Here is an 18,260-nt window from a genome sequence, read left to right on the forward strand (position 1 = left end):
TGATAGAGTCATTAGAAGTAATTGCTCCAGGTGGCAATGTGCTAAACACTTGTGTAGTTATCTGATGATAACCTGCAAAGTCCAGTGTATTAAGTTTTAATGAGCAATTTAAAAAGACTGAACACTCTTTGAGACATGAAAGAGTGACCACCTAATGTGTGGTGGGATGCAATTGAATTCTGAGAGATATTTAAGGGCTATATATTTTTGGTACTACACTGATAATACTGAAAAGTTATATGGAATTAATACTATGAACTATAAATCTTGTTATTTACTTAGAATTGACTGCCATATCTAAAGAGTAAGTTTGCTGAAATAAGAACACATTCCCAGTTCCTCATTGCTGACATCTGTACCAAGGTAGGACATATTTCAATAAGGAGATATTGAATATATGAATAACTCCTGGTTGTTTGGCTCCTTTGTACAGACTATCTACCAAGATGTGGATAAAGAGCCAAAACTACTAAGTACCCCCAAAATCATTTGATTTGAAAAAAATAGTTAAGGGAAGATTAATTGGGGTTTTCAGAAGACAAACTAAATAGATACTAAGTGTTTAATATGGATTCACCACTGTAGAGGATGGTGATGAATATGTGCTCCATGACAGAATGGATTCATGATACTGTTCACAAGTTCACAATTTCCTGGCAGGTCCTGTTCTCCTGAGCTCTGAGTCAAGCTTTAGAGAAGAGTAAATGGGACAGAGTAACAATGTCACTGAACTTGTTCTCCTGGGTCTTACTCACAATGCTGATAGACAAAAAGGATTATTAGTCTTGTTTTTACTCAGCTACATTGTGACAATGGTGGGCAACCTGCTCATTGTGTTACTGTTCTTGCCAGCCCCTCCTTAGACTCCCCAATGTACTTTTTCCTTACCTATGTGTCACTCATGGTTGCCAGGTATTCCACTGCTATTTCACCCAAGATGACCATAGATTTACTTTTTGAGAAAAAGTCCATTTCCTTCCCAGCTTTCATGGGCCAACTCTTTATACCACACTTTTTTGGTGGTGCTAAAGTTTTTCTTCTGGTGATGATGGCTTATGATTGCTATGTCGCTATCTGTAAGTCACTGCACTATCTGACCATCATGAATAGATGAGTTTGCATCCTCTTGTTGGTGGTGTCCTGGGCTGGAGGTTTTGCACACTCTATTATGCAAATTATCTCGTGTGTAGTCTCCCTTTCGGTGGGCCCAATATCATTGATCACTTCATCTGTGACATGTACCCATTGTTAGAACTTTCTTGCACAGACACCTACTTCATAGGCCTTGCTGTGGTTGCCAATGGTGGAGCATTTTGTATGGTGTTCTTTATCCTTGTCCTAATTTCTTATGGCATCATTTTGAACTTTTTGAAAACCCACAGTCTGGAAGAGAGGCATAAAACCCTATCAATATGCAGCTCCTACCTCACAGTGGTTGGCCTCTTTTTTGTTCCCTGTATTTTCATGTATTAGACCTGTTTTCTACTTTCCCATTGATAAATCCATAAGGGTGGTTTTTACAGTTATTACTCCTATGTTTAATCCTTTAATACATACCTGGAGAAATTCAGAGATGAAGCATGCAAGAAAAAACTCTGGTGTAGAAAGTTAACTATAGGTAGAATAAGTGTATATCTCTCATACTGAATACAATTGTTATTATTTTTTGAATCAGCAAACATATAGTAAATTCTAACCAAATAGGAGGTTTTCAACTCAATTCATTCTCTAGAATTCTCTGTTTTTACAAAACCATCAAAGAGAAAATTACCTTTTGAAGTTAGTGCCAATCATGTAGACAACTAGGATATACATGTATTTGTCCTATTCTAAGTAAAAAAATCAAGATCTCCTTGAAGCTATTATTTTAAATTTATATTAAATTAAGACTTAATTTAAAGTCAATTCAATATGAGACTTTAAATGAAACTGTGTTTTTTAATAGAAAACAAACTACTTTTTGAAAACTCATCAATACTCAAATTATTGGCAAATAATTTGTTTAATACTTAGATGAATTTTTGGTACCAAAAGAGTGATTTTAAATATTAATGGTTTTTATTGTATTAGCATGTCACCTTTCTGCAGCTGCACTACACATTTTTGTCTTGATTGCTGACCTTTTTTATATCAATGATATGCATTTTCTATTCATGAAATTGGGATAGCATATATTTTATTTAGTTGAAGGCATTAGCAGGGCCTTACAAACTGGCTGACACCTGTAATTCAGACACTTGGAAAGCAGAGGCATGAGGATTGTGAGTTCAAGTTCAGCCTGTGCTTCATAGTGAGATCCTGAATCCTAAAACACAACACAACACAACACCATGCAACACAACAAAATGAAACATTGACAGTGAACAGTTTTGTTCTATAAGATGTGGTTGATTTTGTGAGAATCTGGATATTTTGTTTTAGAGAACCAACTAATTCTATTTCTAAAGGCATTTTTGTGATTCTCCCTCTAGTTATCACATATCTTTTTGCCATTCTTTGAAGAGTGAGTAACACTTTCTATTTTGTCCTCATGATGCTGAGTAAATAAATGTGTCATTAGGCGTAAGCATTATGTTCCCTGAAAGTTTAATTCAACTCAAATACTTTACTCATATGCTTTAAATGATTTGATTTGGCATAAATAAAATTTTATTTCTTGATGTTATGCAAAACCCCCGTGTTCTTCAGTTGCAGCCATCTTAGAGTATCACTGAAAAGCAAAAGATAGGATTGCTTTCCTTGTGAATGGAACATCTTCTGTGCTTTGTAAGACTTTTCCTTCCTAATGAAGAAAATTATTTCATGTAAATAGTGTATTTAAACATTTGCTTTTATAGATGATTTATAGATGATTGCATTTTCTATAAGTTGTCTTATAAATTGCACTCATGCCAGCGGTGAATAATAGTTCCAGGATATTTGTAATTTTTTCCACTATTTTATTTTCATATTTTTATCCTGGTATTTAATATACTCTTTACTAAGCCTCTTTTTATTGACTCTTGTTTTTTAAAATAAGGAAAATTTACGTTTTAAAAAATAGTTGACATTCATTTGAATTTAAACCCAACATCTTCTTATTAATGTTGTGTAGTATAATAGTACTAATGTACATTTTGGTTTATTTCCACAATTCCCCTTTCTACTTGTTTCCATTACCTTTTCTTCCATGTTGATTTTTGTTTGTTGGTGTCAGGATCTAATTCAGTGCCTGTGTATGTTAATTAGGTCTTGTACATCTGAGCTTCATACTCAGTCTCCATACATTTTTGCTTTGCATTTTTACATTTCAAATTTTTTTCTTCTTCCTGAATATCGTTCTGTAGATTTCTAGAAAGCATGGCTTGGTTAAGCACATTTTGCCTCATTTCAGTAAGGAGTTAAATTAATGGTTAATTCTATATTGATATTTATTTTCATTTTGTACTGACTGACTACGTATTCTTTAAACTTTGGTTTTCACCACTTGCTGTTCAGAAGTAGATTGTCATTCTTAGCATTATTTTCCTTAATGCAGTATACCCTTAATAATAGATTTCCTTTTGTCTTTTGGTTGTGTTGTGCTCACTTATACTTTTGCAAAACTTATTTTAACATTTTATTCTTGAAAATTTAACATCTCATGAATTTAGAGATTATTATCTTTTAACCACTAGAGAAAAATTAATCATACCTTCAAATATTTTACCTGTTCTCTTTCTGAAATTATAGTTAAATTAAATGTATATTCTGGTTTTTTTTAATCAATTAATTGATTGTGCTTAATTACTTGTTATGGAAATCAAATTTTTGGCCTTTGTGTGCTAGGTGAGTCCTGCTCTACCACTGTGCTATGTCTCCAGTCCTTTTAAAAAGTTTTGCACTGTCTTTTTTACTTCTTTAGTACTATTCCCTGAATTTATTTTGTTTCTCTCTTCTTTTGTATGCATATTCTTTTGTAATATTTCTTCCAGTTCACTAAATCTTGATTTGTCTGCTATTAGTCTACTATTAAATACAAACATTGAGTTATTAATTTCAGTTACTGTATATTTTATTGTTTTAATCTTCAAAACTGAATACATTACCATCTTGTGATTTCAGTATATCTACTCTACAGCTCCCTTTATCCATATCATCAATATCTGTTTTTATTGCTGTTGCCTTTAAATCTTGGTTTGTCGCCTATACTTTTTATATTTTTACAGTGCTGGGTTTTGAATGCAGGACATACACCTTGAGCCACTCTACCAGCTGTTTTTTGTGAAGGATCTTTCTGAGATAGGGTCTTGTAAACTATTTGCCAGGCTGGCTTCGAACAGTGACCCTCCTGAGTTGCTAAGATTATAGGCATGAGCCAAAAGTTTTTGGCTTTATTCTTTTAGAATATTTTCTTGAGTGTCAGTCTTTGTGTGGAAAACCTTTTAGAGACAACTAAAGACTTTTTTAAGTGCTTTTTTTTAAAGGGAACATTTTCTGTGTTTTTAGTTGGAAGCTAGGTCTCCAGAAGTTAAAGGACTACATAATCTCAAACCAATCAAGAAATTGGACAATTCAAACTGGGGTTGAATTCCTTTCAGGACTTTTTAAAAACATTTTTGTTAGCATGTAATAGTTGAGTAGGAGGTTTCTTTGTGACATTTCCATACATGAGTACAATATACACCAGTTTGGTTCATCTCCTCCATTGTTCTCCCTCTTCTTCCTTCCCTTTCTTAAAATGACTTCCACAGGTTTCAGTGCTCCATATTCATGCATGTGTAGAAAATACATCATTCATATTCAACCTCCTTTACCTTGTTCATTTACCCTCTCCTTTCCAGTAGTCCCCTCTATTCATTATGACCTGTTTTACATTTCTGTCCTTCATTGTTTAAGTGTCTATTCATTGTTTGGTGGGGTTGTGCTTTGGTATTTCATCTGTAAATGTATTGTGATTGAGTCAGTCTACCTCCCCCTATTACTCTTCCTTACACTTTTCCTCTAACCTGTACTGGTCAACAGTTTTCAATGAATTTTGCTGTATTTTGTTCCTACACAGATGTGATGTATTTCAATATTATTCACTATCTATCATTCTGACCTTCTTTCTCTCCTCCCCTAGTCTCCCCTAACAGTCAAACAATTATTATACTGTCTAACATTGCTACTTCAAGAGAAAAGCCTTCTGTGGCTCTCAAGCATAAACCTAGTTGTTTACAGAGGATGCTTCTCATTGGCAGTTCATGAATTTCATTTGTGTCCCTCAGAATAAAGCATTTATAGAAAGTTCCATCTTGATTTTTACACTGTCATTTGTGGCTTTTAGAATTATTCCATATCTTTGAGAAAAGAGATCTGAATTCAAGGTTTGATTTTCTGATTTTCCTACAAAATATTAAATCTACAGCTCTTCTTTCTTGATGGCTTTAAGTATTCTTAAACACATATATTTTACATTTTGCCAGGTCTTCTGGTTGCTCTTATTTGAAACAAGTGATTTTTTTTAAATTTTAGAGACAATGAATACATATTCTATTGCTAATGTTCTAGTGTGGTGGTAGATACTGGCTACAGAATGTCTCTGTGTAATATAGCATATTTGGAGACAGCACTGAAATCAATTAATAAGTTCAAATTAATATGGGCTGTTGTAGACAACCACTGATACAAAGTCTAAGCACTTATAACACCAAAGATCTAATATATATTTTTACATACTATTACATTTGTTCAGAGTAGCTGAAGGCAAACTATGGTAAATGAGTAGGAGTGGAAAGACTTAGACACTGTTCATTTGTTGGAAAAACATTATTCCTTGTAGGAATAATTATTTGATCATTAATTAAAGTTAAGGTATTGGATTAATAGAGTGATGGTCTTTACAATTCCACCTGATGGAAATTCAGGACTTGATAAAGAGCCTCCACTCCAAATAATAACGCAAAATGTGATTGCTTGTTTTACAAGAATTAGAACATTAACTACTTAGAACCACCAGTTCACGCACTCTGTCTCTGATCCTCAGAGATTCTTGGGCAGTCTGTCTTACAGGCAGCATAAGGCAGTCTTTTGCTGGTTATGTGGTAAGGTAAGGGCACTGGGGTTACTTCCCCCCTTTGGCATGGTTAAAACATTAATTTGGCAGTTAGCTACTCTTTCTTGGCATGATCCAAGCCTTTTTTCCTCTAGGGATTATTCAAGGATATAAACCTGTGCCTGAATCTCAGAGGTTCTTGACCTGAAAGGGCTCAGGAAAGGAGTGAACACACAAGACACAAATCCTGAGAACCAGAAGACTGATGACCAACTGGCGAATTTTTTATTTTTGCATCAGGCTTATAAGCAGTTCAAACCAGAAAGCTATACAATGAAAGAAGAACTTCTATGCCTGGGAAACAATGCCCTCTACCTGAAAAACAGTGCCCTCACTCCAACCTCCCTGGTTTCACAAATGAAACCCGGACCTCCCTCGTTTCACCTAGTTTTGGCTAGTTTCACATATACAAAACCCGGGCCTGGTTGCCAGGGGCATGTCACCCTGTTCCTAATCTTTCACAAACAAATACCGTTAGGTTAATTAATGTTTCTTTTCTCCAGACAAAGGGAGCCACTCCATGTTCCTTCAAAACCCCAGTGAGAGACATGGTGCACTTGCAGACTCTGACCTTGCCAGGATCCTGCTAAGCTGCAACGACCTTGTCAGATTGCGGCTCATGGCTCCCAACAAACCTGCTATAAGAGAGTATGGCATTTGAATTTGTTGCAAATAGTCTACTAAACTCATCAATAATGATGTTACAGTCTCTTTCATTTAAATTAGTGATGATGCCTAAAGTAATAGACTGTATCTGCACAAATACATGCAAGAATTATTTCCCTGTTAAAACGACCCAAATGGTTTTTGAAAAGTCAGATTCTACCCTTCTTGAAGTAGCTCTTCAGTTGGTATCTAGACTTGAGTGTGCTTCCTTTTCTTGTTATATCCATCATTGCTTATAGCAGTTTGTAAGTCTCCATTTCCTGAATGAGTCTGGGTACGTTTTTTAGTTAGGAAGAGGACTTACTTCAAAAGATGCTAATTGAATGACAGAAAGTTTGAAGAGCTCTGCTTTTACTTGTGAGAAATCTCCATTATCAGCTTTTCCAAGAAATCAAATACCAGCCTTTGCATTCTTAGGTACAGAGAATAGGTAGGCATTTAAATATTATCAAAAATCCTCAAAGTAAAAACTTTTGTTGTTTTTCTACAACTGACCAAGTAAAGCAAAACTTGTTTTACCAAAACTGTTTTATCAATTTTAGTGTTGTTAAATTTTTTTGTTTGTTTATTTTTGCTATCAAATAATGAACTGGCCAGCTTAATATCCTTTAATTAGGTCAGTTTTACATAGTCATACAGACATAGTATATTTGTTTTTTCATGAAGAAAGTTTCCTAATAGGCTAGAATATTTAGCTATCTTTATATAGTTAATGCTAATATTTAAATGTCTTTATACCTCAGTCATGTAATTTGGATAATTTTATACTCCTCTGAAAGACTTAATTAAAGGGAAACCAGTGTTGAAACATGGGAACAGTAGCCAGTTGGAGCTACTGGTACATCCACCAATCAGCCTTACATTATCCTGTGTTCTGTGATCACAAATAGTGACATGAGGTATCTAGATACCCTGAATGAAAGAGGCATTAATTTTCCAGACTCAGGACAAGACCCAGGTTGTGAGTTAAAAAGAAAAACTGACAATGGGTATTAAATGAAATTTCTTTGAAAAGTTGAAATATAACTAGCATTCTAAACATCATAGATTCTCAGTGGAGGTATCTGAATTAGATAAATGAAGCAAGCAGAGCACACAAATTAGTTAGATCATACAAAATATATTTGGTTTTAATATTATAATTGATAGGTGTTTATTTTCTCTTTTTTCAGTTAACCAGAAGTATATGCTACACAGATATCAAATAAAAATTGGCTTATAGCTAATTGTGTGATTTGATATTTTCCATATTTTAGCTACAGTTAATTGGTTTAGATATATTTGAATCAGAAAATTAAAAATTACATAGTATATGAAGTATGATAAATTATAAAGCAACAAATGTCTACTGTTTTCTGTAAGCTTGATGTGGGCATTTGTGTAATCCCAGAAAACATGTTAGTACATTTATTAGAGAACCCATGTTTAGGAATGTACCTTATTTACTATAACTTAGAACTATTTATAAAATTATTATTATAAACTACTATATGTAGTATTTTTGTTACTATTATAGTATGCTTTGAAAAGTTCATGCTCTTACACAACTATATTAATACTTGTTCTAGAAAAGTAATGGCTGAAATTGAAAGCATGGTTATAGTCATAAATTTCTGTAACATTAAATTTTAAATGACTCTTTAACCTATGCTTAAATACTCAGTGTTTATTCTATTATATAAATATGCAAGCTGCCCAATAAGATTTGCAAACTGGTCAAAATCAGCACTGGTAATTGGTGGGAATAAACATTGAAAGTATGATAGGTGACAAAGAGAACTGGACATAGAATATTTGGTTGTTCCTTCATCTGTCTGCATCTTCAGAATGAGCTATCTTCTGAATCAGACAAAAGTTGTTATGTGAATAAAACCAGTAGGATGCTTATCACAGCCAGCTCCTAAGGAAATCTCAAGCTCTCTGCACTTGTCCTCCTCCACTACCAAATTCCTATGCATGGAAAATGCTTGCTGGCTTTCAGTCAAGATGTATCTCCTCATAGGTAAATATAACTTTTACTTATGTTTAATAAGAGAGATATTTCCCAATAGGTAAAACTGTATATTATGCCTCAAAATAGCTTTGTGAGTTACAATTATAGTATGCTTGATATCCTGGAGCATGCTTATAATTCTTATTAAATATACCATGATCCTGATGATTTATTCTGACCAAACGCACACAGTGAAATATTAAAAATGTTGGTGACAGTTACTATTTACTTAGATTTTGCAAGTTGCCCAGCAGTGTTGTAGGCACTTTATATGAAATAAAAACAACCCTAACAAATAGATGCTATGGGTGTCCCTATGGTAAAAATCATGACACAGATGTACATGGAGTTGTATAAGGTCATGTATATGGGATGCGAATGACCTGGGAGTGCAACTCAAGTACTGTAACTGCAGGGTTCAGACAACTGTGCTGCTTCTCTCTTTCTCTGGGAATGCCTTGGGTTCCATCTTGGTACACACCAACAGAGAAATTTTGTGTTGTCATTTGGTCACTGTAGCAATCAATCACATTTTCATATTTACTATTGGCTAATAAATAATAGGTATTCAAATTTAAAAAATCAACTTGGAAATTGCTATTTGATTATAAAATATAAAACCAGGAAAAGGTCATCAGAATAATAAGGTAGGATTGCACTAGTAGTTTTATAGGTAGTTGGATTATAAAGGTTTCTGAGATCAACTAATCCAATCACTTTATCTTTTCATGTGTAAACTGAAACATATTTCTAATTACCTTTATACTTTTCCCTTGAATATGCTGTTTTTTTAATGTGGAGACTGAATTTCTATTTTTGAGCACTAGAACTAGGAATTTGTATCTATAAAGGACATGCTTTACTATTACTATTTCTCTTTTCAGCTTCTATTTTCTTTATCTTCACTACACATCTTATCCTGAGTCCTAAAAAACATACTAGCTGCTAATGGAGTAGGTGGTAAAGGTCATGAGTTTGTTTCATTTAGTAAAAATTTTTGCTGAAAATTAGGTTAATGAGAATAAATGTGTTATGAAATTGGTATAAACAAGGATGCAGTTGACAGAATTATAGTTCCTGAAAAAGCTAACAGAGTTATAATGAATAACTTCTCCAGGCAGAAATGTGTAAAAAACTTTTGTAGTTATTTAATATAATTCAAATTCTAGTATTTTGGGACTTAATGAGGAATTCAGAAAAACAAAAGGTCCGTTGGAAAATGAAAGACTGACTACCTAACATGGAGTTTGATACAATTGTTGTCCCTGAGAAGAGGTGTTATTCAGAAGAGGTGTTATTTTTGGTGATACACAAATCATATTGCAAAACTACTCTCAACAAATACTAATAATTCAAAGGACTGATGCTGTGGTTGCTTATACAGGTAATTGTCACAATTAGTCGGTTTGTTGAAAGCAGGAACCCTTTACTTGGTCATTATTGTTGACTTCTGTGTTAAGAAAAGACATATTTTAACTCAGGACTTATTAAATGCATATATAACTGTTTGATGATTGGCTATTCTACTCTATAGACTAGAAACAAACACTGGAGAAGAATAAATGCCACAGAGTAACAATGTCACTGAATTTGTCCTCATGGGCTTCACTGATGGGCAAAAGGCATCATTCACCATGTTTTTACTCATCTACATTGTGACAATGGTGGGCAATCTGCTCATTGTGGTGACTGTCATTGCCAGCTCCTCCTTGGACTCTCCAATGTACTTCTTTCTTGCCTATCTGTCACTCATGGATGCCGTTTATTCCACTGCTACTTCACCCAAGATGACCATAGACTTACTCTGTGATAAAAAGACGATTTCCATCTGTGCCTGCATGAGCCAGCTCTTTATAGAGCATTTATTTGGTGGTGCTGAGGTGTTTCTTCTTGTGGTGATGGCCTATGATCGCTATGTGGCCATCTGTAAGCCACTGCACTATTTGATCATCATGAATCGACAGGTTTGTGTTCTCCTGTTGGTGGTGGCCTGAGTTGGAGGTTTTGTGCACTCTGTTGTTCAACTTGTCTTTGTGTACAGTTTCCTTTCTGTGGCCCTGATGTCATTGACTACTTCATCTGTGATATGTACCCACTATTGGATCTTGCATGCACTGACACCTACTTCATAGGCCTCACTGTGGTTGCCAATGGTGGAGCAATCTGTGTGCTCATTTTTATCCTTCTCCTAATATCCTATGGATTCATCTTAAATTCTCTTAACACTCACAGTCAGGAAGGGAGGCACAAAGCCCTGTCAACCTGCTGCCCATACATCACAGTGCTTATCCTCTTTTTTGCTCCCTGTATTTTCATCTATATAAGACCAGTTTCCAACCTTCCCAGTGATAAATCCTAAGTGTGGTTTTTACAGTCATCAATCCTATGTTGAATCCTTTAATATAAACCTTGAGGAATTCAGAGATGCAAATTGCTATGAGAAATCTCTGACTTAATAAGTTAATTGCAGGCAGAATAAGAATGCAACTTCCACAGTGAGCACATTTTTTTTTCATTTTAAAGCAACAATCAAGATATAATTTCTAACAAAAGATGACCCAACTAATCAAGGAATGCTTCCCTTTATTTTTTGAAAGCCAATCAAACCATACCTTATCCTTTGAATTTAAGGTCAGTCTTACAAAAAGAAACAGGAAAGATGATAAAAAGATACTGGTATTTGTCTTATTGCAAGACCAAAACTAAGCACAGCTTGTAGTTTTATTTATGTTTTACAATTCAGATTGAAATAAGACTAGGAAGAAAATGTTTTGAAAGTAGAAAATGAGCAAATTTGAAACCTCAGTATCACTAAAATTATTGAGATATCCATTTGTCTACTACTTAGATGAATTTTTTAGGAGCAAAGTACTGACTTTTAATATTCATTGTTTTTTCAGCATGGCAACTTTCTAGAGCTATATTATACAGTTTTTCTTAAAATCACTTCCACTGTTAAGTAAATGTGCATGGATTTTCAGTTCATGAGATTAACTGGCAATTAATATTTGCTTGGTTCAAGACATTAAAAATGTTATGTATGGTAGCTTGTGGCTATGATCCCGACACTTCAAAGGCTGAGTTGGGATAATGAATTCCTGTTCAGCCTGTACTATGTAGAGATTTCTAGTGTAGCCTAAAAAATATAGTGAGACCTTGTCTCCATGAATAAAATAAAACAAAACACAGCACACAAAACATATTGAGACCTCTGTAGCTGTCAGTTTTGTGATATGTGATGAACCTCACTGGTTTACCATGTACATTTTTTTGCCATTCTTTGGTGAATAAGTACATTTTGTTTTTACAATATTGAGGTAAAGAAATATATTTCTGTTCATATACATCACATTCTCTAAAAGTTGTATTCAACTTAAATACTTACAGACTTAGCATGATAGTTTTGGTTTAAACATTTTGTTTCTCCATATTATACAAAAACCCAGTGTTCCTCAGTTGCAACTGTCTTGGAGTATCACTAAGTAAGAGAAGATAGAATTGCCGTTCTTACAAATGAAACCTCTCTATGCTTTGTAAGATTTTCTAAGTGAAAGACATACTTTCATGTTAAATAGGATGTTGATATATACACTTTACAGATAACTGAACTTTTCCCTAATACTGTGTTAAAATTTGCACTCACATCAGCACTGTGTAATTATTCTATTGCTATACAACTTGCTAGCTCTATGTTATGTGATGTTTGATATTTTATGAGAATTTAACAGTACAAGACTGCTCTTTTGTGACTTTTGCAAAAAGTATTCTTTTGCAATACATATTGCTATCAAAGCTGTGCATATTGTCATCTTTTTAACAAACGTCTATTTTGTCTAGTCTTCTATGAAATGTATATGTCTTTTCCTAATTTTCCACATTAGACACTATTACACAAATGTTGGTGTTCTTTAGAAATTGTGTGTAATATATATGTTTTGTAAATTCTTCATTATTTTTATAGTATTATTTCATTTGATGGACAGGACCCATTTTGGTACCATTTTTGTATCAGTTTAATGTCTTTTTTAAACTGACAAGTAAATATATATATTTATAAATAGATATCATCTATGTATCTATTTATTATCTATCTATCGATCTATCGATCTATCCATCTATATGAAATACACATACTTTGTGGGATGGCTGAATCAAGAATCAAACTAATTTACATGGGTATTACTTGATATGACCTTACATAGTTGTCAGTTTTTTGTGGTAAGAATACATAATCTACTTCTTTCCAATTTGAAGCATACACTATATTTCAATTAACTCTAGTCACCATTTCTTCTTCTTTATGCTAATTATCTTGACCAAGGCAATTTTTATTTTTATTCATTTTTAACACATATTAATTGTGCAAAGTAAAGCGTATATTTCTATATATGTGTATAATGTATATTGGTCATATTCACGCCTGTATTACTCTTTCTTAGCTAATCTCCCCATTTCTGCTCCTCTTCTCTTTCCAAATTGACCCTCTTCTTATTTTGTGTGTTTTAAAAAAATCTAGATTCCACATATGAGAATGTGGGGAACACATAATACTTGTTTTTTTGACTCTGGCTTATTTCATTTAACATGATGAACTCAGTTCCATCATTTTTCTGAAAATGCATAATTTCATTATATTTATATATACATATATACACATATGTATATATGTGTATATACATTTGTATATCTTTTTCTCTAGCCTCTATCTTTTGATGAGCACCTAAGCTGATTCCTTAAATTGTTTATAAACATTTATATACAGGCTGCTCTATAATAAGTTGACTTCAATTTGAGGGGTATATACTTAGAAGTTGTATTCCTACATAACTGGAATTTTACTGTTAGGTTTTCGAAGAATTTATAGTGACTGGACTAATTTATCTTCCCACTAGCAATAACTAAGTATTCCATTTTCCCACATCATCACTAGCATTTGTTGGTACTTGTTTTCTTTATGATAGCCATTCTGCCTGAGGTGAGGTGGAATCTCAATGTAGTTTTGACTTGCACTTCCCTGATGGCTGAGTATGTTAAACATTTTTATGTGTGTTTATTAGCCATTTCTACTATTCAGTTCCTAACAATATATTTCTTGAATATATTTCATTCTTCTTGTTTAATAGAAAATTTTTGTCCTTTGACCACCATCTCCTCAGCATCCCACTACAGCTCCTAGTTCTCTTCTTACTCTTGACTTCAGCTTTTCGATTTCACATAAATGGAAATTTACAATATTTGTAATTCAGTGCCTGACTTACATAATTTAACATTGTGTTTTATAGGCTCAACCACGATGTCAAATTTGATTGGATTTCATTATTTTATAGTTTACTAATATTCCATGGTATTTATGTACATTTCCTCATCTATTCATCAATAATCAGACTCTTAGATTGAATGCTTATCATTGCTATTGTGAATGTGCTTAAATAAATATGGAAATTCAGACATTTATTAGCGATTTTGATTTCATATCTTGTGGATACTTACCCAGGAGTGGGATTGTTGGAGTGTATAGTCATTTTACTTTTAAATTTTGAGGAAACTCCATATTGTTCTTCACAATGGCCGTATTTATTTACAGTCCAATGGTAAACCTTTTAAAATATCTCTTGGCAATTTGTATGTCTTGCTTTGAGAGATGATTTTTTAGATACTTTGTTCATTTTTAAATCAGATATTTTGTTTTCTTACATTACTGTTACTATTATTTGCTTTTTTGCTCTAAAACTGTTTTTTCAACACATTTCTAAAAAATTCTTCCTCATAATCTACATCCTACTATATCTAATGTCCAAACACTTATTTCTAAACTTTTGATTGATTATTCCCACACAATGGACTTTTATTTTAGTTTTTAAAGATTTTTATATCTGATAAAATGTCTGTCACTGAACACTGTTAAGTAACATTTTCCAAAATTATTACTCTTGTGATATCACAAGCTTGCATAAATGGACTATGATTTTTGACTGATAATGTTCTAAATTTGTATTAATTTGTAAAATAATTTCATGTTGATCACATTGAATTATTCTATTTGGAAACATGAAAGTCTCTCTGTTTAGGGATTTGATATTCTTCATTAAATCTTTGTTTTCATCACACAGTTCTTTCACCTTTTTTGCTTAAATTCATATTTTAAAATTTGTGTTACTTTAATTAAAGGTAACCTTTCCAAGTTACTCTTTAAAAATAATTATTGCTAGTATTCAAGAAGTTAGGTGTTGGTGGCTCACACCCATAATCCTAGCTACTCAAGAGGTGGGGATCAAGAGGACCACAGCTCAAAGCCTGAACAAACAGTTTGCAAGACTCTATCTAAAAAAAAAAAATACAAAAAAGGGCTTGTGGAGTGGATCAAAGTGTAGTCCCTGAGTTCAAATCTCAGCACTGCAAAAAAAAAGTTAAACCCTTAGCTCAGTGACTTTACTTGCCTCATTTGTTTAATATGACAGATTCTCAGTTAACTCTTTTAGATTTGCTAGAAGAAATTGCTATCATTTCAAATAAGGATTTTTCTTACTAATAATTTTTTTGCAATATTTTATGTTGCACATTTCTTTATTGTGGAAGGCATGGGTGTGGATTAACAGATGGAGAAAACCCTGACTTCTTGGGCTCCATGAGGATGTTGGTGGAATTTCCCTATAAAAATGTTCATTAAAAATTCTCATCTCCATCTTTATGTCAGTAACCCAGAGGAACAGACGTTACCTTTCAAAGGAGCAATCACAAACTATTTACAAGGAATTTTCAATGTTAAGGAACTAAAACAATTGGTGAAGTTCCAAGGAATAGTCACAATGGGAAGTTATTACCACCCCTGACTCTGAAGGGGAAAATAGAGGACTTATTTTCTTCAAAATACGGTAATGTTGGCAGGGAAATAAAGGAGAATGATGGAGGAGGTGAACTCAACTATGATATATTGTTAAAACTTTTGTAAATGTCACTTTATACATCCAGTACAACAATAATACACAAATAAAATAAATTTTAAAAAGGAAACAGTAATGGCTATAGCAAGGAAGAGAAAGTACATGACAGTTACTATGGTTTGATATGAAAGATTTAGTGATTTTCAAATCATGCCTCTTAAGGAGAAGTACCAATGAGATAAGTATCTTGATTTCTTTTGTTTTTGGTTTCTGGCCTTCTATTCTTTGCTCCCATTAGCCTATTCTAACCAGCAGTTTGAAGACAAATTTGCTTGGTTGAAGATTTTTCAGGGTCATTTTCCTAAGGTCCCAAAAGAGGACAGAAAACATTGGAGATTCCCGTGTGGAAGAGAAAGTTTTCCTTCCCAGCCAAAAGGAACAGTGAATAGCAGGAGCTAAAAGAGTAGACAGTACAATCTGTAGGAGCAACTTAAATACATCTGTAATAGGTTACCCTTTTTGCTTCTATCATGCACTTTGGAGTTTGGCTAGGAAGTAGAACAGTCCCCAATCCAGAGATCAGGCAAAGACTCTTCAGCTTCATATCAACGCTTGACTTCAATTTATACAGACATCCACTTCAAATGTAAATTGAAATATGTACCACCAAAATTCTTATTTGAAGCAGGAGGGGAAAAGATAAAGTGCTAATGGATCTATAATAAAAAAATAAAACACCTGCCTTAAAAGATTGTCATGTGACCCAAGTCACTGATCATGACTCCTCTTTATTCATTTGATATTCATTTTTGCTTTCTGCCAGTTCCTCAGCTGCACTTTACCAGAGTATTTACTTAGGTGAGTGATGCAAACTTTCATCACTGTAGGATTCAAGTTTCTAAGTTTGCCTCAATTTCTCATTGTCCTTTATTGGGCATGGGCTAATAGTGTTTTATACCTTCATTCATGTGCAGCAACTCAATTATCATTTGGAAGTTAGGATCAAGTACTCAGCTTCTATTCTTTCCACCTATTTCATCAGCATGGGGTTCTTGACTTAATCAATGGATAATTTCCATTTAAAATTTAAAGGAACAATTATTATATTTATTGATAGAACCATTGTTTCTGTGGGCACTAGGACTTTCAAATACACCAAGCACAAACTTCCAAGGACATGAATAAAATGTGTTAAGTGCACTTATGAGTACTAGGTGTAAAACTGGCAAATGTATCATTGACCTCCACATTTTTTATATAGACTTGGTCATTCTGACTATAAGCAAGATGATCTTATGTATAGTTGTTAGTTTTAATTGTAGCTCAAATTTCCATAGTAACTTCTCCTTTTGCTTCAGCACCATTCTCTCAAATTCATGCCTATTGCAACCTGAAGAGATGTAAGTACTGGGGTTTGAGCTCAGAGCCTTGTACTTGCCAGACAAGTGCTCCACCACTTACACCATGTTCCTTGCCATTTTGGATTCAGTTTGTCATTTAGATACAGTCTTGCTTTTGACTGGGGTAGACATTGGATCTTAATCCTTCTGTCTCAGGTTCCCATCACTTAGCTGGATGATAAGCATACACCATCATACTAACAAACTTGTTTGTTGTGACCAGGTTGACCAGAAAAATTGATCCTCCAAATCTTCTCCTCCCAAGTGTCTGGAATTACAGACATGAGGTACCATACCTGGCCCAGACAATTTTTTTAAAGGTATAAACATAACTTACATGAATAAGTTTATATAGTATGCTGACTTCAGGCATAATATTGTAATGTCAGAGTCCAACAAAAATTCTCCAAATGGGGAACAATGGAGGAAATTTTCAGAGTAGGATCTATAATGATGGTTTAATTTAGCTGCTATATCTCTATTTTGACTTGCAACAGTTCTTCAGTACTTTGACTTTTTATTACATTAATATTTTTTACCTCTAAAATAAAATATCTTCTTTAATTATTCTTTTTTTCTGGTTATTCTAAATTTTTGTCCTTTATTGTTGTGCTGGGTTGGGGTACATTGTGGCATTTGCAAAGGCTCTTATAATGTATCAAATATATCATACTTGAATTCAGCCCTCCATCACTATCCTTTATTCTCCTACCCACAATTCCTGGATTAGTTTCAACAGGTATAATTTTTGCATTTACATACATGTGTACACATTTTTTCACCATATTTACCCTCTTACAGTTAGTTCCATTTGCTTTGTAGAATATTGCTGAATCCAAACTTGATAATTTAGATAATTCAATAATCTGAGGTTAAAGTTATGTATGTATGAATAGGCATGCTATATCATTCTCATCTTTGCTTGCATCTAATTTCTGATTTAATTAAGCATGTAGCAGTCCAGGTCATTTACCTTGATTTAGACATCTTTAAGATCATTCCTGCTGCACTGTTCTATGGTGTTGGCCTTTGATACAGTTACATAAATATGAGTTTCTCTCTATGTCTAATCTAGTTTCCATTGCTTTTTACAGATGTCATTCCCTAGGGAACATACCAATAACTCACCTACATCTGAGTATCTATTATCAACAATTTCTTTTGAAATTCAACTCATATATTTTTGTAAGTTTTCGTTGGTTCTTTGTTCTTTTGTAGGGAGTCATGAGTTAAACTGTCATGGTTTTATTCTCTGGTTTCTTCTT

The 18,260-nt window shown here is 33.5% G+C and overlaps 2 pseudogenes; both read left to right on the plus strand.

The window, feature by feature from the left end:
* The first annotated feature begins 704 nt into the window (after nt 1–704).
* LOC109678879 (olfactory receptor 4A5-like) lies at nt 705–1,647 on the plus strand (annotated as a pseudogene).
* An 8,629-nt stretch (nt 1,648–10,276) lies between these two features.
* Nucleotides 10,277–11,165, plus strand: LOC109678877 (olfactory receptor 4A16-like; annotated as a pseudogene).
* Nucleotides 11,166–18,260: the final 7,095 nt, after the last annotated feature.

This window comes from Castor canadensis, chromosome 1 (assembly GCF_047511655.1).
Source record: "Castor canadensis chromosome 1, mCasCan1.hap1v2, whole genome shotgun sequence".
In the NCBI taxonomy this organism is placed as follows: domain Eukaryota; kingdom Metazoa; phylum Chordata; class Mammalia; order Rodentia; family Castoridae; genus Castor; species Castor canadensis.